The sequence below is a fragment of the Sus scrofa genome, chromosome 8 (genome assembly GCF_054392235.1).
Source record: "Sus scrofa isolate SSC_HxYL_T2T_F1_AM1 chromosome 8, Sscrofa_HxYL_maternal_Yorkshire_Landrace_v2.0, whole genome shotgun sequence".
Lineage (NCBI taxonomy): Eukaryota > Metazoa > Chordata > Mammalia > Artiodactyla > Suidae > Sus > Sus scrofa.
In genome coordinates this window covers 9,849,200-9,872,686 of record NC_139390.1, presented here as the reverse complement: position 1 = coordinate 9,872,686, position 23,487 = coordinate 9,849,200, and the positions used below count along the sequence as shown (strand labels likewise).

The 23,487-nt window shown below is 39.1% G+C and overlaps 1 long non-coding RNA gene across 1 annotated transcript in view; it reads left to right on the top strand.

Annotated features, from left to right (window-relative positions):
• Positions 1-23,059, top strand: part of LOC102158082 (uncharacterized) — a 383,658-nt gene extending 360,599 nt beyond the window's left edge. The window contains exons 8-9 of the long non-coding RNA XR_014812146.1: positions 6,861-7,032; positions 19,154-23,059. This is a non-coding gene — a long non-coding RNA (uncharacterized LOC102158082). The remainder of the gene's footprint in view (positions 1-6,860; positions 7,033-19,153) is intronic.
• The last annotated feature ends 428 nt before the right edge of the window (positions 23,060-23,487 follow it).

Below are 23,487 nucleotides of genomic sequence, written 5' to 3'. Positions count from 1 at the left end.
TTTTAACATAAGAGTCTTGGAAGGCCATGATCAGTCATAGCAGGTGAGGCAGCTATAGCAATGGGAAGTGGCCAGAGGATGGAGGAAATCAATCTTGCATCCTGCAATGGGGAGTGTTGATTCTATTCTGATGACAAGGGGGACCAGTCTGTTGAAAGCTTCTGAGGAGGAGGATGCTGCACCTTTTTTCTTACAGAAAAATTGATCTAAAAGAGCAAACGCATTAGATAAAGGACGGTTAAGTCCAGATGTTGGGGCAGTCATGGCAGACAGAAGTGTCTGGAAGATTGATCTGGAGGTGATATGTCTTGACGCATGTGTAGAACACCAGGTGAGGGAGATGCGGTGTGTAGATTAAGCACCTAAGTTGTGTTCCCAAGCCAGGCAGTCATTAAAGAATGTGTGTGAGCGTGAGATTTCAGGTCAGTGACTTATTCATTCAACAACTATTTATTGAGTTTGAATGACATGCAAAGTACCCTTCTGGGCTGAAAAGAGTAGAAGAGGCAACATACTGTCTGCATTCTGGAGGTGCTTTTGGCTAGCTGAAAAGATGAACAGGAGCTCAGCTAACAGTGATCATTCAGTAAGTGATTACTACACAGGGTATTTTATGGTGAATTTTCACCAGTTCTCACCACATCCCCAGGAAGCTGGTGTTTCTATTTCTCTCTGACCTTCATGCCTCCACACTCGTAAAGAGTAGGTAATAATGGCACCAGCTCCATGGGGATGTCATGATCATCATGAAGAAAGAATGGGTCTGCTTGCTACCAAGTCCCAAACTCTTCCCCATCACCCAAGCCTGCCTCCCAGGATTTATGGTGCCAGGTGATGGAAATGCCAAAGAGCTGCATAAATAAAGTGCATTAGGAACTGCAAAGAAAAATGGGGAAACAATGTGGCCAGGACATTAGAAGTTGGGTTTTGGAAGGATCCTAAAGAAGGTAAAGTGTTTTCTGAGCTTGAAAAAAAGAACGACCTGGCACAGAATAGCAATCTAAAGCAAACATCACCTCCTCAAACCAGAGTCTTTACCTTCTACAAATTCAATAAAGACCAGGATGAAAGAAAGTAGTTGGAAGTCTTCAAGGAATTCACACTGGGTAATGAGAAGGCAGTCACACTTTGACCTTTAATTGTGAGGCAAACCAGAAAGTAAATTAAAGTCTTTGATTTAAAATGTTAAGAAAAAAATACAGTAAATAATACCATCAAACAAAAACAAATTAAAAAAATACACATATCCAGGCACTTAAAGGCACCAGGCATCAAATCACAAGTCTATAAACTTCACACTGTGAAACTTTCTCATAATGAATTCCACAAAATCTTAATTTGGTGGAACTTCTCCCTTCTCTTCTCCTCCCACCTTATTAAACACAAGCTTGGAATTTAAGGGCTTCGCAGTAAATGTGAGTCCTCGTGGTACTCACTGCATTTGCAGAAGAGTTTCAGTTGTCATTATTCCACAATTAATAGATGAGGGTGGGCAAGAGAAGGAGAAAGAGAAAGATCTGATGCATGATGGCCCTTGTTCCAAAGTGTCCTTGACAATATGTTTTAGAATGCTCCTCGGATCTGCCACAAAAACATCTGCCAAACATTCTACTTCAGGGAAAACCTCCATTGCTTTCACATGCTGCTAGGTCAATGGTGTATTTCTCCAAACTGTAAAGTGGGTTCAGAGTTTGCTGGAAATTTAAGAAAGGAAAAATAAGAACCTCATTTGATGGCTGGTTGCATAAAAGTCAACACCTGTTACTTGGATTTTTTTTAAAATATCTGGTTAAGGGAAAATGTCAAGGGCTTTTCAAATTTGCATCAATTTGAATAAAACCATTGTTATACAGCTTGCAAAAAGTCAAAACACTTTAGGGGAAATTAGAACAGATTTTTTTTTTTTCTGTGCAGAGATTGACATAAAAGCAAAACCTCAGCGATCTTACTCTGAAGTAATCTTGTGAGAATTGCCCAAGCCTATATTTGCCAATTAAACTCATGTTCCAGAAGATAAAGCATTTGCTGAATTAGAGTATATAATTTGATAGATAAGGGAATCACTGTTCTTCATAAATATTTTATCAGGAAGTGAAAACATGTACACTTATCCTCCTGATCAAGCCATGCATATCAAGGAAAAATGATCTTCTAACTTGTGGTTTCAAGGAAAGTAATTTTGATTGAAAATCCAAATTCCATAATATCTTCTCCAGTAAATAAAGGGCTACATATCTGCAAACAAACAAACAAAAAATTTAAAAAAAGGAACAAAATAGCTGCAAGTTGATTTTATGTGAAAAGTTAAATTAGAAAATAAATGTAACATGGACTTTTCCTTCAAAAAAGATAAATTGAACCTGAAAAAATATCTCAAGTATCTCTAATTACCATTAGCTGGATAATTAGGTCTCAAGTAGATTTACGCGGTCTTGGGTACTTAGAGATAAGCATCATGGTGTGTGGGAAAGAGTCCCATAGGTAGACGCTGCAGTCCTAGCTGTTATGAAGTGTTGGATAATGTGGACAGCATTAAAATTGGTACTTACTCTGATAAGCGTGATTATAAGGAGTAATGAGATTTATCCAAGATGTACATGAGTCGTTCAGGCAATATCTAGTTGAAAAAAAAAACTGCATTTTAGCTTTCTCATTTTGGGTTATTAAATTTGCCTACTAATCAGTCTTACTAATTAATATCTGAGAGCTACTGATATATGAGTTGACTCTTACGTTACTCTTCAAAGTCAGTAAGAGACCAAAAAGGTTTTCTAAACTTTTAGGTGGGCCACTTGGTTATCCATCCCTAAGAAGATAAGACTTTAATGAAATCCTCTGAAGCCACATCTGAATCAACAGGTGAGGCTGTGGAGCTTCCACTTGTAAGACTGCAGTGGCTAAATGCTCCGTCTTAGGGCCTGGGAGCCTTTTATTGGAAGGATGATGATAGGAGTAGGAGAAATTAGTTCATTGTTCTTATCTTGCTTTTCTCTTATGTATTACCAATACAAGAATCTAGACCTGGGACCCTTCCCCACCCGGAATAGCAGAAACAAAGAAAGTTTTGAGGAAGAATGGACAGCTGCCTGGGACCACTCTGTTCTAAGTCCTACAGAGAACCCCATTCCATCCTGGACTGCTACATCCTCTAGCAGTAAAAATTTATAGAGTTTCTGTTGTATATCAGGTGCTCTGCTAAAGGCTATGGAATTGATCTCATGCTCATAAGAATTCTACAAACTAGGTATCATCACTATTTCTATTAAAATGAGAAAACTGAGGCCCAGAGCAGTTAAACTATTTTCCTGATATGTGAGAGAGCTAGGGTTTTTAACACAGGCATCATGAATTCACAGCCTTCACTTTTAATCATCACATCTTACCGACTTTCCAATTTATATTAGGATAAAAATTGATATTTGCAACAGCATTTCTGAAGGCTAGAACCAAGAGTGCCTTATTACATTTTTTTATGTTCTCTTCAAAAACTTTAATATATTGTCTTTATGGGCAGAAATCGCAATTATGTGAAATATTAGATTAACCAGAGCATACAACCTCTAATATGTCTCCCATGACACAACAATTACTGAATATCAAAAAGCCATCACTATTCATCTTTATCTTTAGTTCTGGTTGTGAAGTAAAGTCACTTTTTTGGAGCTTGTTTCTCTGCTCTCTGCAGGGTGAATGCTCATTGTGCCCCTGAATACTCCACAGTCCAATAGTGTGTCTATCCTTCACCCTGGCCTTAGGAGGCTGACATCACAACTTATTTCTTTCTGCCCAAATCCCCATCACCCAATACAATACCTGGCCCAATGAATGTTGACAGAATTAAAGAATGGGAAAGCCTCAGAGTCGATTTCTATTTATGTGAATGATAATATTTACATTAACTACCTTGGAGGAATGTTATGAAAATTGGGTCAGAGATAATGCTTAGGAAAGTATGCAGAATTAAAACATGGTACAAAACAAGACTTTCTTTCTCATAAAATAATCTGTAATTATTCTCATCAATAGCTAAACTTGACATGTCTGAGGGAGTCACACTCCAAAAAAGTGATTATTGGGAAAATTTTCCAAAGCCATTTCAAAAATTAGATCACACCATCCTTCAATTCAGTAAATTCTGGTCCTAGTCGTGATAAAAATAAGTAAGAGACTTTTGGTTTCAGAGGTTCTAGATGAAACAGAGTTTATAGAAATAAGCACAACAAAGATGTCATTTTTAAATAGGTATTTCTCCCAAGAAGATATACAGATGACCAATAGGCACATGAAAAAATCCTCATTATGGCTTATTGGAGAAAGTCATAGCAAAACTACAATGAGGTATCCCCTTACACCGATCAGAATGGCCATCAGCAAAAATTCTACAAGTAATAAATGTTGCAGAGGGTATGGACCCTCCTACGCCATTGGTGGGAATGTAAATTGATACAGCCAACATGGAGAACATTAAGGAGGTTCCTTAAAAACCTAAAAGCAGAGTTACCATATGATCCTGCAATCCTACTCTTAGGAACATATCCAGAAAAAAATTCTAATTTGAAAAACTTGCACCCCAATGTTCACAGAAGCACTGTATACAATACTCAAGACACAGAAGCAACATAAAGGTCCATCAACAAATGAATGGATAAAGATGATGTGATATGTATATATATATATATATATATATATATATATATATATATATATATATATATAGAGAGAGAGAGAGAGAGAGAGAGAGAGAGAGAGAATACTGCTCAGCCATAAAAAAACATGAAATTATGCCATTTGTAGCCACATGGATGGACCTAGATACTATCAAATTAACTGAAGTAAGTCAGAAAGAGAAAGACAAATATCATATGATATTACCTATATGTGGAATCTAAAATAATTACACAAATGAACTTATGTACAAAACAGACTCACAGACATAGAAAATAAACTTATGGATACCAAAGGGGAGATAATCTAAGTATCTATTCATGGATGAATCAATAAAGAAAATGTTCAAGTTGGCAGTGTAGGAAGATTCTGAACTCATCTCTTCCCATGGAGACATTGAATCTACACTTACTTATAAGGCAATTTCTCCTGAAAAATCAAACAGCTTCTGTAAAATAAATGGCCCAGAGACTGCATAGAGATAGGCTGGAGAGACAGAGACACAGTAGACACACCTGATGTGATGCCTTGCCGTAGAGATATTTATTACTGAGAAACCTGAACACAGAGTTAACCCACACTTGGGCACAGTTAAAAAATAGTGGTTCAAAGGGAACATACACTATATGTGAAGAAAATCAATTTACTAACCCAACAGAATCTGCTCAAGAGACAGAGAACTTCTCTCTCTAGGGTCAGAAGTGCCAGTGAGCACTCTTTGGTTCCCCTCCCACCGTTATGGTATCCTGAAAAGAAGACAAGTAATTTACCTGATAGAGTTCAAGGCAACAGTCCTAACAAAGCAAACTGAATTCATGAGAAGAATGAAATAACATGTTGTGAAATAACATGCAGGAGAATGAGAATGTCAACAAAGAGAAAATATAAAAAAGAATCAATCGGAAGTGAAGAAGACAGTAAGGGAATGAAAAACACATTAGAGGGAATCAACATCGGAGTAGAGGATACAGAAGAATAGATCAGAAATCTGAAAGACGAAATGGAAAGCACCCCATCAGAACATCAGAAAGAAAATACAATATTTTTTTTAAATGAGTGCATTTTAAGAAAGCTCTGGGAGAATGTCAAGTGTACTAAAGTTTGCATATCAGAAGGAAAAGAAAGAAAGACAGGGGAACCTAATTGAAAGAATAATGGCTAAAAATCTCCTTAGTTCAGGGAAGGAAACAGATATACAGATCCAGGAGGCATAGAGGGTCCCAAACAAGTTGAATCAAAAGAGACACACCAAGACATATCCTGATTAAAATTTAAATTAAAATATATAGAGAGAATTTTAAGCACATCAGGAGATAAAAAACTAGTCCCATGAAAGGTAACCTCCATAAGGCTATTAGGTGATTTTTCAGCAGAAATTTTACAGGCTAGAAGGAAGTGATACAATATAGTTACAATAATGAAATGTTGAAAAAAAAAAAAGAATTACAACCGAGGATATTCTACCCAAGAAGCTTATCATTCAGAATTGAAGAAGAGAGAAAAATTTCCCAAACAAGCCAAAAGTAGACAAGTTCATTACCACTAAACTGGCCTTGCAAGAAATGTGAAATCATCTTCTTTAAGCAGAAAATAAAAGATTGTAACTGGAAAAAATAAGTGAAAGAAAAGTCTCACTGGTAAAGGCAAATATTTAGTAAAAGTAGTAAATCAGCCACTTAAAAAGCCAATACGATGGCTAAAGGACAAAAGTATTAACTAGTTGATAACAACAATAAAGATACACAAGAACAAAAGATGTAGAATATGGCATAATGTTTCACAAACTATTTCATCTTAAATATATATAAATTATTAATAACTATATATATATAAATAATTTGACAAAGAAAGAGTACCCAGCTCTTTGCATAAACATGAACAGAACTTGAGGGCATTATAATAAGCGAAATAAGTCAGACAGAAGAAGACAAATACTGTATGATCTCACTTATATTGACATCTAAAAAATAAATAAACCCATAGAAACAGAGAAGTACATCAGGGGGTTGTCAGAGGTGGGGACTGACATGTGGGAGAAATGGATTAAAATGCTAAAAAGATAAAAACATTCAGTCATAAGATAAAAAATTTCTTGACCTTTAATGTCCAGGATGGTGACAATAGTTCACAACACCTTATAGGATACTTGTAAGATGCCAAGAGAATAGTTCTTAAAAGTTCTCATCTCATTGCAGCACTATTCACAAGAGCCAAGACACGGAATCAACCCAAATGTCCACTGACAAGATGATTGGATTAGGAAGATGTGGTACATATACATAATGAATACTACTCAGCCATAAAAAGAACAAAACAATGCCATTTGCAGCAACATGGATGGAACTAGAGACTCTCATCCTGAGTGAAGTAAGACAGAAAGAAAAAGACAAACATCATATGATATCACTTATATCTGGAACATAATATACAACACAAAGGAACCTTTCCACAGAAAAGAAAATCATGGGCTTGGAGAATAGACTGTGGTTGCCAAGAGGGAAGGGGAGGGAGTGGGAGAGATTGGGAGCTTGGGGTAAATAGATGCAGAATGTGCCCTTCAGGATGGATGAGCAATGGGATCCTGCTGTGTAGCACTGGGAACTCTGTCTAGTCTCTTAATGATGGAACATGTAATGTGAGAAAAAAGAATGTATACACGTAACTGTAACTGAGTCACCATGCTGTACAGTAGAAAACAATATACACATAAATCAAAGATTAAAAAAAAGAAAAATATGCTACTATATGATGTGATGGTAACCATTTCATAATACATACACACATCAAATCATCATGTTGTATATCTGAAATGAATACAATAATGAATTTTCATTATATCATAATAAAACTGGGGAAAATCAAAAGCTTAGCACTTCCCACACTCTAATGTGCTTCACTAACAGCAGCCATACTCACCTTCCACTCCTACTTCACCTCCTGATTCTTCTTTCACAAAGCCCAAAGTGTTGTCAGCAGATACTGAAAGGAAGCATTTCAGTGTTTATGCTTATTTTAGGGTTCATGTGCATGTAAGTGATAAAAATCCGGAGTTCCCGTTGTGGCTCAGTGGTTAACGAACCTGACTAGTATCCATGAGGATGCGGGTTCAATCCCTGGCCTTGCTCAGTGGGTTAAGGATTTGTGTAGCTGTGACTCTGGTGCAAGCCGGTGGCTACAGCTCCAATTTGACCTCTTGCCTGGGAACATCCATATGCTGGGTGTGTGGCCCTAAAAAGACAAAAAAAAAAAAAATCAAACAGAGATGCCTTATGTATAGAAGGGAAATTATTCACAAATGTTGGGCTACCCTACGGAATAGCTAAGCTGTCTCAAAGAAAAGGAAGCCGGGAGACAAAAGAACATCCAGAATGGAGAGGTTAAATACCATTAGAGCTAGTTATCTGTCTCCTAGACGTGCTTTTTTCTCTCTCCCTCACTGCAAACAGAACCATAGACAGCTTCTAAGCATGAACAGCTTCCTTTTCTAAAGGAAGAACATGATGACTGAGGCTTAGATTCAAAATCGTGGGGAAGGACCCTATTTGGCTAACTAGGGCCCCATGTCTCCTCTGCACCAGCACAGTGAAGACAAGGATATAAGGCAGAAAAGACCATTCCATGGTGCAGGAGGGGGACTCATATAGATTACTAGACACAGGCCAACCCCCACCTCCCCAGTACCCAGTACCCAGTGGGTTGGAATTAAATTGGGCTGGGCAAGAATTGGAGGCATGTTAGGCGGAAAATCATTCTTAGTGTGAACATGTTGAAATCCCATATGCTTCAAGGTATTTCTTTTTCCCTATAATTTGTCTACCTGTATTTTTGGCTTTTGACAACCTGGATTCACTAGCACGTTTGCTTGGCAAGTAATAGAAAGGTGAGAGACATATTTCTACTAAATGTTCATAAAATTATAATGTAATCAAGGGACACCTGGTTCAGGTACAGCCAGGAAAAGTTAAAAGTACAGATCCAAGGTAAGACTTAAGATAGACCTGTCAGATTCGCAAAACTGTCGTGTCATGAAAACAAGGATTTCTGGATTTATGACATCTCATTTAGCTATAGAAAAAAAAAATCCTGCATAAAAAGCAGCCCTAGAGATATCTCAAATGGTATTTTCAACATGTATTCTTTATAATTCTTAGGTTAGTAGTATGGGGTTGCTTGCTAAAGACACAGATTTCGGACCTACTGGAACAGGGCATTGCTGTCTGGAACCTGGAGTTTAACGATTAGTTCATATGATTTTTACAAAGTTTAGCATTCTTGGTCTCAGGCAAATACATGCCGCATATACGTGCTTGAGACATACAACCTTTCCTGGTGATGGCATATACATTGGTGCAACCTTTCTTGAAAGCAGCTTTGCTAAATGTGTCAAGATCCTTAAATGTTCATAAACTTTGGTCTTTATAATTTTACTTCTGGGAATCTTTCCTGAGAAATTAATGTGAAACAGACAAAAAAAATCACTAAGCAGAGATAATAGTCATTACTTAAAATTATGAGGAGAAAAAAAATAGACACCGTTAAGATGAGAGTAGTTATATCAATTTTGGTTAATCAACCTCAATGTAATATTATTCAGACATTAAAATGGATGTGTGTGAAGAATATACAATAATTTCTCAAATTTCTTAAATTATGATATTAAATGAGAAAAAAGAACATATAGTGTAATTACAGTTATATATACCAGAGTAACAAAATAACATCATATCTAGGAAAATACCAGAAAAAAATTAAATGATGAGACGTTCATTGCATTATGAACATTTTTTATTTTTTTTGTCTTTTTGCCATACTCCCACAGCATACGGAGGTTCCCAGGCTAGGGGTCTAATCAGAGATACAGCTGCTGGCCTGCGCCACAGCCACAGCAACGCAGGATCCAAGCCATGTCTGTGACCTACACCACAGCTCACAGCAACACTGGATCCTTAACCCACTGAGCAAGGCCAGGGATCAAACCTGCAACCTCCTGGTTACTAGTCAGATTCGTTAACCACTGAGTCATGACGGGAACTCCAAATTATGAACATTTTTCTTTCACTCTGCTTTTCTTAATTTTCAACTTGTTACTACAATAAACAGATATTACTCTATCACTCTGATATGTATTATTATGTAACGAAATTAAACTATTATTTTATTAAGCTACATAAATTCTTAATACTCAGAAAGAAATGGGAAAAAAATTCCACTTCCTGCCTGCCTTTGGCTAGACAGATGTTATGAAACTATGGCCCCGTTAATTGGCTCCATTGGTAAGCCCTTCCTTATTTTCCACTTCATTTTCTGTGCCTGGGTGCCTGGATACCCCTGCCTGGAGATCTTCCCTTGCTCTCACTCTTCTTCAAGTCGGTACACCTGTCTCAGCATCCTAAGAGAGAAAACTGAGACTTCCCAATACCTTCTCCAAGGCACTCACAGTGACCCCCTTCACGCTTGTATTTGTGCCCACCCAGTTCGTAGCGTCTTCCTACAGCCTAGCATTGCAGGTCTGCTTGGAACAATACAGACATTCCTGGAGCCCATTCCAATGTAGAACGCCATTGGAGAATTAAGAAAACTTGAAATGAGTATTTTAACTGTTTATTTTTACGATTTTTTTTTAATGGCCATACTTATGGCACATGGAAGTTCCCAGGCAAGGGACTGAATCCAAGCCACAGCTGCAACTGACTCTACAGTTGTGGCAATGCCCAATTCTTTACTTCAATGCTCCAGCCTGGGAACTGAACCCCAACCTGCTCCTCCTCAGAGACCTGGGCTGGTGCAACTGGTTAATTGTCGTTGCACAGCCGGAACTCCATCTAAGTATAATTTCTACTCTTCATTTCTTCTTTATTCCCAATATTATATTTAATATAGTAGATTCTTTCTTGGCAAACCTCGATCCAATGAGTTTTCATCATAGCCTTTCTTATGTTCTACAGATTTGTACATTTTTTAATCTCATGTTGCTTTAGGTTGAATCTTTCATAGTCCTGAATTTATCATTGATGTCCCCCAAGAGATTTGTCTAGTTGCATGCATTTGTGGATGTATGTATGGATGTATGTATGTATGGATGGATGGATGTGTGTACATATGTCTGTGTACATATGTGTACATATGTGTGTACATATGTCTGTGTCTATGTGTACATATGTCCGTGTGTATGTCATGTATGTAGTACATTATATCCCTCGTCCCCATTCTTATGTCCTTCCTCTTCCCAAAACAATGATTCTAGTGTTTTTGACTTCTGTCCTTTTACTTGTGTATAGTCGTGTAGAACCTGGGTTCTTTCCTGTGAATATTTAACACATGTCACATCGTATTTGTGCTACAGACTTTAAGTTGTCTTTTTTCTCCACTCAACATTAAATTGTGAAGGGGAAGCCATGTCTGTGCAGACACATCTGGCCTCTAGCTGCTAACTGCATGCAGCACAGCCTACTCATTCTAATTACCATTCCTCCGATTATCAACACCCACGCTGACTCCAATCCCAATTGCTATTTGTTTTTATAATCCCTGTGATAAGATGCCTATGCTGCAATTATTTCCTTTAACTTTGGTAGGAATAGAAGCTGAAAAGACTGTCACCTAGAAATGGCAAGCAGTTTCTGTCCTCTAATTGGAGATAAATTAAGTTAAACTTGGGAACAAGTACTTTCTTTGTTCTGAGGAAAAGAATAGGGACTTTTTCCTTTTGGTTATAAAAAAAAAAATTAACAATTCTTATTTTGAGGGCAGAGAGCCAGAGGAGAGACACTGAAGTTAAAGTAAACCTGATCATCCCAGATTCAGAGGGTGTGTCCTTACTAGTCATGTAAATTGAATGTCTTTTTCAGCTAAATAGGACTTTGTATAGACCATGTTTCTTTGGACCAAAAGTTGTTTTTTGTTTTTTGTTTTTTTTTATGTGACTGTAGACTAACCTAAACTTATATATATATATATTTTTCCCTTATGAACTGTATTTGTTCTTTGTCTTTGAGGAATTGTTTACAGTCTATGCAGATATGAGATTATGAAGATGGATGAAGGACCTGTAGATATGCACCTCATTCATTCATTCAACATAGACTTACTGAGATTTACTGGGTTCCATGCATTAGAATAAATAGTATGCTATAAAAAACAAAACAAAACAAAACAAAACAAAAAAACTTCAACTTTCATGAATGTTATAGTTTTCCTCTTATCCCAGAAGAGTAGCTTGGAAAAAAAAGTGCCTTCTCTTAGTGTTCCTTGAATATACTTAAACATTGAATTTCCATATCTGGTATTATTATTTATGAAGCCGTTAATTATAAATATGCTAATATCTTGGGTGGGAGAAATATCATGTTACATAAACACATCAATAGAAAATACATTTGGGGGAAAATGTTTTCTCAAAGAAATTATATGTAAGAGTAAATAGTAGTTGGTATAATTAAAATCTTGTGTCTACTTTCCTGTCTGGAAACCCACCAAAATAATTTTGGAGAAAGTAAAAAAAGAGAGCAAAATACCATCTTCAAAAACACAAGGTGAGAGGAGGCCATAAAACAAATCATAAAATATAAAGAATATCTGAAATAAAGTATTTTAAAATTAGGACAAGTGAAACCTTCTTCAAATTCACAGGTAGATATACAGCTCTTTAAAATAATTGTCACAGTGTCAAAAGACCCATCCAGTGATTCTTTAACGGTGAAAGTATGTAAGAGAGCTGGACAGATAGAAGAGAATGTATCTTCACAGAGACCACAGACCAGCTTTGGAGATGGAGCAGAAGGAAGAGTCAGGAAGACATGCAGACTTGATTAGCAGTGATTTTAGCAAAGTCTCCCAGGGGCAATTTGGAAGAGGAAGAAAAGCAGGTAACAACACAGAGAACCTGATATTGCCAGGAATTTACTGTGAGCCCTAAAACTCCTTGAAAACTCAAGCTAGGTGAATACATACCCTCAGGCCAGAGGACATTGATTGAAGAGCAATTGAGACCATTAATCAAAATGTAAGGTGTTGATTTTCTCTGCCCTTTGCCTTCTGCTGGCTTTCCCACTTGCTGGGAACCAATAACTGACTCAAGAAAAGGTTTTCTCAGCACTCGTAATAGACAAGAACTTCAAACACTTGTAATACAAAAGAACTGACTCAGGACTTATGCATAGACTCTGAAATAAAATAATAATAACATTGATGAAAAGCATACAAACAAAATAAAACACCTGAACTTTTTTTTTTTTGTCTTTTGTCCTTTTTTAGGGCTGCACCTGTGGTATATGGAGGTTCCCAGGTTGGGGTCTAATTGGAGCTGTTGCCACCGGCCTGCAACAGAGCCACAGCAACGCCAGATCCAAGCCGCATCTACAACCTACACCGCAGCTCATAGCCATGCCAGATCCTTAACCCACTGAGCAAGGTCAGGAATCGAACCCACAACCTCATGGTTCCTAGTCAGATTCATTTCCACTGTGCCACGATGGGAACTCCCAAAACACCTAAACTTTATCAGAGTTATTCTAGAAAAGGGCAAAGAATTGGATACCAGAAAACTGAAAACAGTTTCTCTAAAAATAGGAAAAGCTCTAAGGATAAGTCCTAGAGATCAAAGGAAAAATAAACTGATAAAGCTACAGAAGGATGTTAAAAATTGAGAACAGATCAGAAAAAGAATAATAATGGAAGAGAAAAATAAAACCACTGTGAATTTGAAATTCATGTTTAAAATAATAACTGCAAACCAACAAAATTAAATAAACTTGATGAAAAACATGTCCAGGGACACTAGAACAATCGTGAAGGAAATCACGCATAGAATATAGAAAAAAATAATATAATTTTTTTATCTCTCAGATTATGACATAAATTTTGAAACATGTTTCACACTGACAGTGTCTTTTAATTAAAAATAATTCAGAATGACTTGTTTTACTATGACTGCATCTTCAAGGCTAAGGAACAAAATCCATGAAGATGGATAGAATTTTCCTAAAGGAAATGGACACTCTTCCTATAAAATTGTATATTCGGAGTCAAGAAATCAGAGCTAGAAAAGACAACCATAGAAGAGCATGAGAAAGTCTTATTTTGTTATGTCAACCCTGAAAAACTAATACAATAACCAAAAAATAGCTACTGTAGTCACAGTCATAGTTCTAGCAGAAACATGCACAGGGCATTTACTACATTCTAAATAATGTCTCATGCACTTACATCTATTAATTCACTTAATCTTTATCACAACTCTAAGAAGATTAAATAAGTTAACATTTGGAAATGCTTGGAAAAGTACCTCAATAGAATGAGCGCTTAGAAAATATTACCTATTGATATTTTCTATATTTTAGAGCTAGTAAAGAAAGGTACATAACATTATTTCTGTATGTTTTTGTAAATGAAGATGTTAGCACTCTTACCAACTTCCCCAGGGCCAGGTTAGGATAAAGAAGTGACCACCATAGGACAGCTATATTCAGCAGGACAGAAGCCCCCACAATGGACATCAGTGATGGAAGCTTCAGAGTGATAATGGGATCTATACAGTAATCTCTAAGAGGTCATCCTATGTTAGCCAGTGGTGGATGCTGAAGATATGCTCATTAAACCCATCTGCACAAACCAGCACCACTTCTCAGCTGATCCCAAAGTTCTGAGTCACTTACTTACCTCTCTTAATGTCTCAATAAACAGAGGGGTCATTTCTTTCCACATTTAGGTCTATAGCAGCATTAGCCCAGAATCCATGATGTAGTAACACTTTTTGGAGGTTACCTCTCACCCTTTAAGAAGTTAGTTCAATCCTTTATGAAGGATTCCAAACTGCCGGAGAGGGAGAGAGAGATTTTGTGTGTGCACGTGTGTGTGTGTATGTGTGTGTGTGTTTTCATTTCAGCCAAGAGCAAGGCCATCTGCTGAAGTTAAGGGGCTTCTAGCCTTTCTTTCAGTGGAACTTCAGCTTTCCTGAGCTTCCCAGGTTATTAACTTCAGGAAATTTCATATCCTCTGACATTTCTTTCACTATCTCAGACATATCTGTTATATAGAAAAAAACAGCCCATCTCTCCTCTCTCATATGGAGGGATACCCATAATACAGGAAAACATAGGAACAAAGAAAGATTCAATGAAGGGAGATAATGCATGACTAACCTGTCAAGGTCAACATTGCATTCAGCCCATTCCTTTTAGGATTGAGCGCAGCATCCTAATCTCACAGGCTCTGAAAGTAGAAGCCTGAGAGTGTTTGGAGGGATGTTTCTTAATTCCAGGAGCATCTTCATCGCCGCTGTGAGCCACCACCTGTTCCTAGCAGATGCCACCATCATTAATCCGTCAACACTTGCCAAGTTATACTTTATACACTCAGCACTCCTAGCAGGAAAACAATATGGTTTCTCCTGTGGCTACTTTTCTTGCTGCCTGATGCAACGGCCATTTTGCGTTTTTCCTCAAACCACCAATTTATCTTCTTCCCCTCACTGCTTGCAAGTTAGTTACCTATATCTCAGCACCTGGGCAGGAGAGAGTGTGGAGTGGGAGGGCCGGTGTGGATATTGGTGTGATGGCCAGACTACTCCCACAGGCCATTGATTATTTTATTTTGAGGAGTAAACATGGATCTGTGTGTGTGTGTGTGTGTGTGTGTGTGTACATGTATGCTGTGAAGAATAGCCCAGAAAAAGACACAGAATGGAAGCATGGTCCCTGGTCCCTTACACACAAAGGATATGCAGAAAGAATCTGGATGGGCCATTAAGACTTTGCGATTTTTGGATGCAAGTAGTGTCACCACAGAGCCCAGGTAACAAAGGGTGACATAAAATATGGAGGAGGAGGCTCCTTTGCCTTATTGGGGTCACAATAAAATGCAATATCCTTTGGCTCCTTGACAGCTTTGAAGCTTTGAGTTCAAGCGTTTTAGGAAGGCATAGGCTTTCCAGGGAGATGGCAGCAGTGAGGATATAAGTGACTTGGGGAGGGCCTGGCATGAGGCCGCAAAGGAGGAACATAAACACATTCGCTCTAACTCAAGGAATGATCTGGTTTTGAGTGGGGTGCAAAGAGCTGGGACAGAGTGAAGGATGACTTTCTCTAGTCAGCCTTTAATATCAATATGCAGGTATTAGGGGTCATCCCATCTCCTTTATACCCCACTGACTGTCAGACTCTGACAATCCAGGTTGCATGTAATGATTTGCTCTGTCCTTGGGGACTGTAGGCTTTTGTTGGTATGTTTGCTTTATTTTTGATGTGTGTATGTGTATATCTGCATGCATAGAATAGAATAGTTATAGTCTCAAGTTCAGCCTTAAACTTATGGCATTTTATGTGCCTAACCACCAAAACTTCCCATCCCACCAGTAAAAAGACTGGGTGGGTTATTTTTACATTTTTGTATGTGTTCTGAAAATATCATTCAGCATATAAAACAAGCACTGCTTGGATTAGAGGTATTTCTGAAATTTCTTGGTTTGCTTTAGTCTACTAGTTAGAGGAAGGAGGAACAGTAGGGAGATTTTTTTAAAAACCAGTTAGATTTACTTAATGCTTTATGCATGCCAAAAGGTTTAAAAACATACTTGGGATGTAATGACTCATTTAAAACCCACCAAGATGGTTTATAATTCCCATTTTAAAAATGAGGAAACTAAAATTCAGAGAAGCAGCATAGCTAGTGGTGCTCAGAACTGAAACCAAAACTGTCTGGCCTTTGTTCTCTACTGGTACTAAGCTAGTCCCTCCCTGCCTTTTTCTTGGCATGCACATAAAATAGGATGAATGTTGGTAAGGCACACGGGGGAAATGGAGGTGTTTTCTGACGGATGGAGGTAGTTATTCTGGGACATATCCAGTGGCCTTGATGTTTAGAATATTCAGTGTCTCTGCTTACCTCTAACCCACTTTGGATACATGGATTGGAAAACTCCACAACCCTTTACTACTTCTTCGAGAAAAATATCCCATATCACTTCCCCCAAGACTACACATAGCACCCTCCTCATCCACCCTTCCTGGTGCTTCTGCAGGTAAAAATCCTTAGCAGAATGATGTGGCAACTCTTGTAACAGGCTGAACCCAGCATCTCCTGCACATTAACCTGTAGACTAAGAACACGGTGATTGCAAAGCCCAGGGATCTCACAGTGGATCACACAGGATTCATTCCTCTCTCTCCCCACTGTGTAGCCACAATATGTAGGGCTGGGAATTGACTCTAGACCTGAGTGGGTGGGGGAGGGTGTTTCCAATTAACCCAAGCCATCCCGCTCATCACATCATTCTTGTTTATTATTGCTTGATGAATGAGCATGTGACCTAGCTCGCACCAATGAGTTGTAAAAAGGAGTTGCCAGAAGATTTTAACATTTTCCTTTGCTTAAAAGAGAGAACAATAGAATAAAGGCTTCCTGCTATATGTAAATAAAGACAGTGCAAGTGCTCCTCCAGCCAGGTCATGGTGGTGAGGCAACCATCCTTCACAAAGCTGACACTGTGGATGGCAGGGTGTGGACACTCATGGAACCCAGGTCACCCATGTCATTTATAGTCTACTGAGCTAATGTAACTCAAAGCCAGTCTTACCCTCCTCTGTAAAATTATTTGAGATAATATGTACCTCTGTTGCTAAACCAAAGTCCAAATTTCTGTTTCCTGCAACCAAAGCATCTGGAATGTTCTGTTTTACCAGTGAAAGCCCCTGTGACCCTCTCTCCAAGTCCCCTGTAGACAATGAAGAAGAGCTTCTTCTCATTTTTATGTTATGTTTCCTTTTGAACCACAGTTTAACTTTTTGGAGTCTTTCCAAGAATCTTATGTGTTCCTGCATGAACTATAACACAAAGAATTGCAAGTGAAATCGATGATTAGATTCCAGGTATCAAAACACTAAAAACTGTGACATTGTAATATATATGTCTTTATTAATATATTAACATAATCTAGTAGTAGATTTAATAACTCCTGTAATGTAACCATAGTGTAATTTTCCAACTATAATTTTGAAACAATGATAATGTAATGGAAAATTCTATGATTTCTATTGGTGACCAAGCCACAGCTTCACATATTCTATTGTGGTTTGTGGCCTCTGTAGTTTCTCGGACCTCAAGTTAGGGCTCCTTAGTTAAGAGGAAGATAGGAATGTTCAAATCCATGAACTCCCCAGGCTCCTGGAGCCAATCTCTGCTTCACAAGCCCTTGGCCTTGAACCCTCCTCCAAGGCAGTCCCTAAAGCTTTTCTCATCTCATCTGCCTTATTTTTTTTCTTTTTATTGTTTTGCCTTGAATCTTCCTGCAGGTGGACATTCTCTCCCTTATCCTGGAGGGTCATTGTGAGTTCCTACTACATTCCCTTGAAATCCCAAAAAGAAATTATATAGTCACACATTCTCCATCCTTCAGTGTTTCCAGCCTCTCTCTTAGTCCCCCTGCCTCTGTTCTGGGCCACTTGAGTTTCTATCTGGTGAAGTGATTATTTAGGCCACTTGAGCCGAAAGCCATGGAGCCCAGGTCCTATTTGTTTGAAAATACTTTGAGGAGGGAGAACATACATCTCTCCCCTTTGGAGTTTCTTCCTTTAATATCCAAATAAGGACACAGACATAAGTATCAATCACACTTCTCTAAAAATCAGGAGTTATGTGTTCACCCACTTCCTGCCTCAGAATTCACTCTGCCCTGTCCTCTCTCAGCTGGTTTCTGGGTTATTCAACTTGAAAACCAAGCCTGATCAAGTCAAAGTCTGCAGAGATTATGCAAGGATACATACAACGCTGTTAACAGGAGGAGATGTGTACAGTGGGATAAAGACTGGCTTTTGTTTACTTCTCAGCTTTTTTCTTGTGTTTTTATTTTATTTTATTTTATTATTATTTATTTATTTTTGTCTTTTTGCTATTTCTTGGGCCACTCCTGCGGCACATGGAGGTTCCCAGGCTAGGGGTCGAATCGGAGCTGTAGCCACCGGCCTACGCCAGAGCCACAGCAATGTGGGATCCGAGCCACGTCTGCAACCTACACCACAGCTCACAGCAATGCCGGATCGTTAACCCACTGAACAAGGGCAGGGACCGAACCCGCAACCTCATGGTTCCTAGTCGGATTCGTTAACCACTGTGCCACGACGGGAACTCCCGTGTTTTTATTTTTTATTTATTTATTTTTGTTTTTAGGGCTGCACTTGTAGCATATGGAAATTCCCAGCTATGGGTCGAATTGGAGCTGCTGCCGGCCTACACCACAGCCACAGCAAGGCCAGATCCTTAACTCACTCATCAGGGATCCAACCCACATCCTCATGGATACTAGTTGGCTTCGTTACTCCTGAGCCACAAGGAAACTCTGTTTCTTGAGTTTTTAAATGCAATGCTTTTATAACATGAACAAATGCTTTAAAACCACATATTTAAGATAGCAAAAAAATATGTAATTCAGAGAGGAGGGACTGGCTATACCTACAAACCAGGAAAATTCCCTCAGCACCTTTATTTTCCCCTTCAGGGTCTCTTTGCATGGATAAGGAAGAGCCATGCAGAGGACCTCCTATTCTACAAAGTACGGTCACAACCATTGCCTCTGTTGGCATTCAACATTTCGGTGGAATTGATAGACCTGGCCGTTTTATTGCATTCGTAACTTACAGAGGAGGAACTGAAACTCAGGGTAGTTTAAATGACTTAGTTGCTGTTGAAGATAGCACTCCGGAATGGAGAGAGCAAATCAGAGTTACAGGAAGCTCAGGATGGGCACAGAGAGGCTCTGGATGATGCCAGTGGCAGGGAGTGGGGGGTGCAGGAACTGGAGGGTGCAACGCACCTTTCCTCTTGGTTACCCTTGAGGCACTGGCCCCTCCCACATGTTGTTTTCCCACCTGCTCCATACAGATGTGCTGCCATCCCATTTCCTTTTTTCCTTTTTTAAAAAAATTAATTGAAATATATTTTTTGCTGTTCCCTAACATATGACATTGAGCATATATATGGTGAACAATACATTGATCTGACACATTTTTCTGCTGTATTATGATTGCTATGGTGGGGTAGTTAGCTCTTCCATCACAGTACATAATGATCATTTCTTAGGGGTCAGTGGTGGAGGAATAGGAGAGAGATGGTTTTAAGGTTCTTTTCCTGTTTGGAGATGAAGAATTGGAAGCTCAGAGACACTAAGTTGCTTGTCCATGCTCAGAAGCTAAAGATGGGATTCAAACATGGGCACACCTGTCTAAACTATTTCACCTACTGTCTCCCTGAGAAAGTGTTCATAGAGTAAGCCCAGGGTGTGCAGTCACCCCATGTGGCATCTGATCTCCCCAACTATGGGAGCCCTGAGACAGTGGATGTTGTCTCATCAGCTGCAGCCAGTAAAGGGTCCAGTTCAGAGCAGGAACTGAACTTGTGAAAGAGCCCAAAGAAGAGGCATTTACTGCCTTAGAAAGGCTGGCAACCAACTCTTTGGGCCCACAGCATGAAGGAAGACATGTCCATGCCCCTTTTTTGCATTTGCTGTGAGCTGCAGCATTGCCATTTTTAATCAGACATTTGTAGTCCAAAACACCAGGAGCACCCAGCACTTGTGGAAGTGGGAGTCTGGGATAGGGGATTACGGTATCAAGTTCCATCTCAGCCTCCTCCATCCAGCCCCAGGCAGGGTGCAGGAGCTAGAGATTGCCTTAGTGAAACCAAAAGGGTAAAATATGTGTTTCAGCAATGGGCTTTGTGCAGAGCGGCTGCTAGTCTGTGGATTACGCTGCTCGCTGACCTTTCTGGGATGGAGCATTCCTCACAGTTATCATTGCATCAGCGCTGAAGCCCAGAAATATCATTAGAGGAGGCGTCTTGGCTAGGAGTCTGTGCCAAACCTGGGGGAAGGGTCTGTACTGAGGAAGCATGACCAGAAATTCAATAAATGAAGCCGCAGCCAAATATGGATGCTGATATAGAGACAGAAAGATGAAGGCAGGATACAGGGATGCTTAACTTTCCTTTGTCCCTCGCTGCTTTGCTTTGCAGTCACATCCGTTTCTATGTATGTCATCCTCATTAGTTTGCAAGTCCCTCAAGGTCAGGAGCCTATCATATACTACTAACCTCTAGGATAGTGCTTAACATATCGTGGTAGTTCTGTAAACTTGCAGAAATGAAAAGAATCAGTTGATCAGATGGAAAGAGCTTAAAAATCAACTCATCTGTGTTGATTCAAGATCTCTCTAAAGCAGAGCCCAAGATAATGATGTGAGTGCAAGTTATTGATTGGGGACATATATTAGTCTTAATCAGCTGTCCAGAGAAAGAGAAACAATGAGAAATTATGTGGATAGATAGATAGATAGATAGATAGATAGATAGATAGATAGATTGATTAGATGATAGATACAGAGATAGATGATAGGTAGATGATAGATAGAGAGACAGATATTTACTATAAAAGAACAGTTTGGCTCATGTGATTATAAAGGCTGAAAAATCCAAGACCTGCAGTCAGCAAGCTGAAGAACCAGGAGAGATGATGGTACAAGTTCCAGTCTGAGTTCCAGTCTGAAGGCAGGAGAACACCAATGTACCTGCTTGAAGACAATGAACAGAGAGAGACAATGTTTTCTTACTTGGTCTTTCTTTCATTCAAGCTTTCAGCTGATTTGGTGAGGCCCACCCACAGTGGTGAGGACGATCTGCTTTACTCCATCTACTGATTCAAATGTCAACCTCATTCAGAAACCCTCAAAGACACATCCAGAAGTAATATTTAGCCAAATATCTGGGAACCCCATGGTCCGGTCAGGTTGACACAGAAAATTAACCATTACAAGGGGAGATACTATGAAGCAGAGACAGGGGGAGAGGAAGTAAGGTAGTGTAAGAAGAGTCAATAAAGCCTGGGGTGTTCAGCTGGACACCAAAGGTGAGCAGCTAGGGCTCAGCCCTGCAGGATCCATCTGAGGAGTCTTATAGTATTTGCCTCACGCTCATCCCTCTGAAGCATAGAAAGCTGGGGCACTTCTTCCATTTCTGTCCACTATAGGTGTGGGCAGTGACTACTCCTTTATTCCCAGGCAGCACCTGATCCTGGAATAAGAAGCCTTGTAGACCTTAGAAGAAACCTTGAAGCAAAAAATAAATAAATAAAAAATAAAGCAACCAACAAAAAACAGAGATTGGTGTACCAGGCACACTTGAGGGGCCCTCCAGAGCTTTGCTTAATTTATGTGAGCCAAGAGAAGCGTTTGGGATGGGAGGGGAAGCACTGAATATATCTGGGGCACTTCTACTTTAGTCTTCACAGTGCCCTGGGTTTTGGATTATTACAGTTTATACAATGCTTCAAAACTTGCAAAGCATACTCTCATTTACTACCTCACTTGGTCTCCTGGACAACCCGAGGCTTCAGGTGAGGGCAGTATCTCTTCCTGACTCCTAGAGAAGATGTGAATTTCATAGGTGCTGAGTTTTTGCCTCAGGTCCTTCAGGTGGGCAGTCTCTGGGCTCTTCATTCAGTTCCCTTTTCTCTTCTCCACGATCTGAGTCTTTCTATTCTCCTTAGCCTTAGAAGTCTTAGAATGAGAAAAATGAACCAGTGAAGGAAACATAGAATTAAAGAGCCCCAGGTTAGATTTTCAGGAAATCAGCTAGAATTTGTACATGTCATAAGTGAGAGGCTGGTGGGCAAGGAAGAACCCTGGACTGGGAATCTAAACAGCTAGACCCTATTTTTAGCTCCACTGCTAACCAGCCATGCAAAGCTTTTTGCATTCTAAGTTTTTCACATTACCTTTCCATCAAATAAAAAATCACTAAATAAGCAATATTTTGTTTGTCAATTATTATTATTTTTTTTTATGATGCTGTCAACTGGGTAGCAAACCTAGCAATTACCGTAGCACACTAGTCTGTTGAAAGAACATTGGCTTTGAAGTCAGGGAGACACGGCTCCATCTTGGTTTCACTAGTGTAGTGTGATCTTGGGCAAGTGACCTGGCTTTTCTTAGATTTGATTTACCTCTGCCTTAAGTGAGACTAATATTTATCTTGCAGCATTAGTGAGAGATTCAAGAAAATATATGTGCAGTTTCTACATCATTGCCTTAGAACACACTGAAGATAACTACTGTTGTTACAGCCCCTCATGATTTTGTTTAATTATGTTCAATAAGCTAACTTTCTTATTTTATCTCTTTTGACAGGTTTGCTCACTAACCAATAGAATAACCCCCTCGACATGTGTTTAAAGACCAAGGGTAAAATGCATCATGTCATCTCTGTTATCAGCATTAAGGTGGTGGAGATGCTCGTTTACATTTTCCTTTTTTCCACAGAGAGATCCAGAAGTCTATACCTGGCATTATGACTAAGATGGGCATGAAAGCCAACATCATTTGTACACATTCAAAAAATAAAATATTAGCTCAGATGATTGGTAATTACCCTTTCCTTCCATTCGATTTACTGTTAAAACGTGTTTCTAAAACACAATTAGTAAGTTGAGAAAAGTCCTAGTTGTTTTAAAGCAGTTATCGCCATGAAGTTCCAAGTAAAAGAAGGATGCCATCTGGACTAGAGGCTATTTGGAAGTCACATCGAGTGCATTTAGGGCTACAGGAGTCGGTATTAACACATGCACCTTCATCTAATGAGGTACAGGTTAGGGGCTGAGTGCTAGAGCTGCAGGTTAGAAGGTGAATAAGACAGAATTACTGAGTGTGGGTGGGATATAGGCCCCATTTTTTTTTTTGTTTTGTTTTGTTTTTTTGCCTTTTCTAGGGCCGCTCGCTCAGCATATGGAGGTTCCCAGGCTAGGGGTCTAATCGGAGCTGTAGCCACTGGCCTATTCCAGAGCCA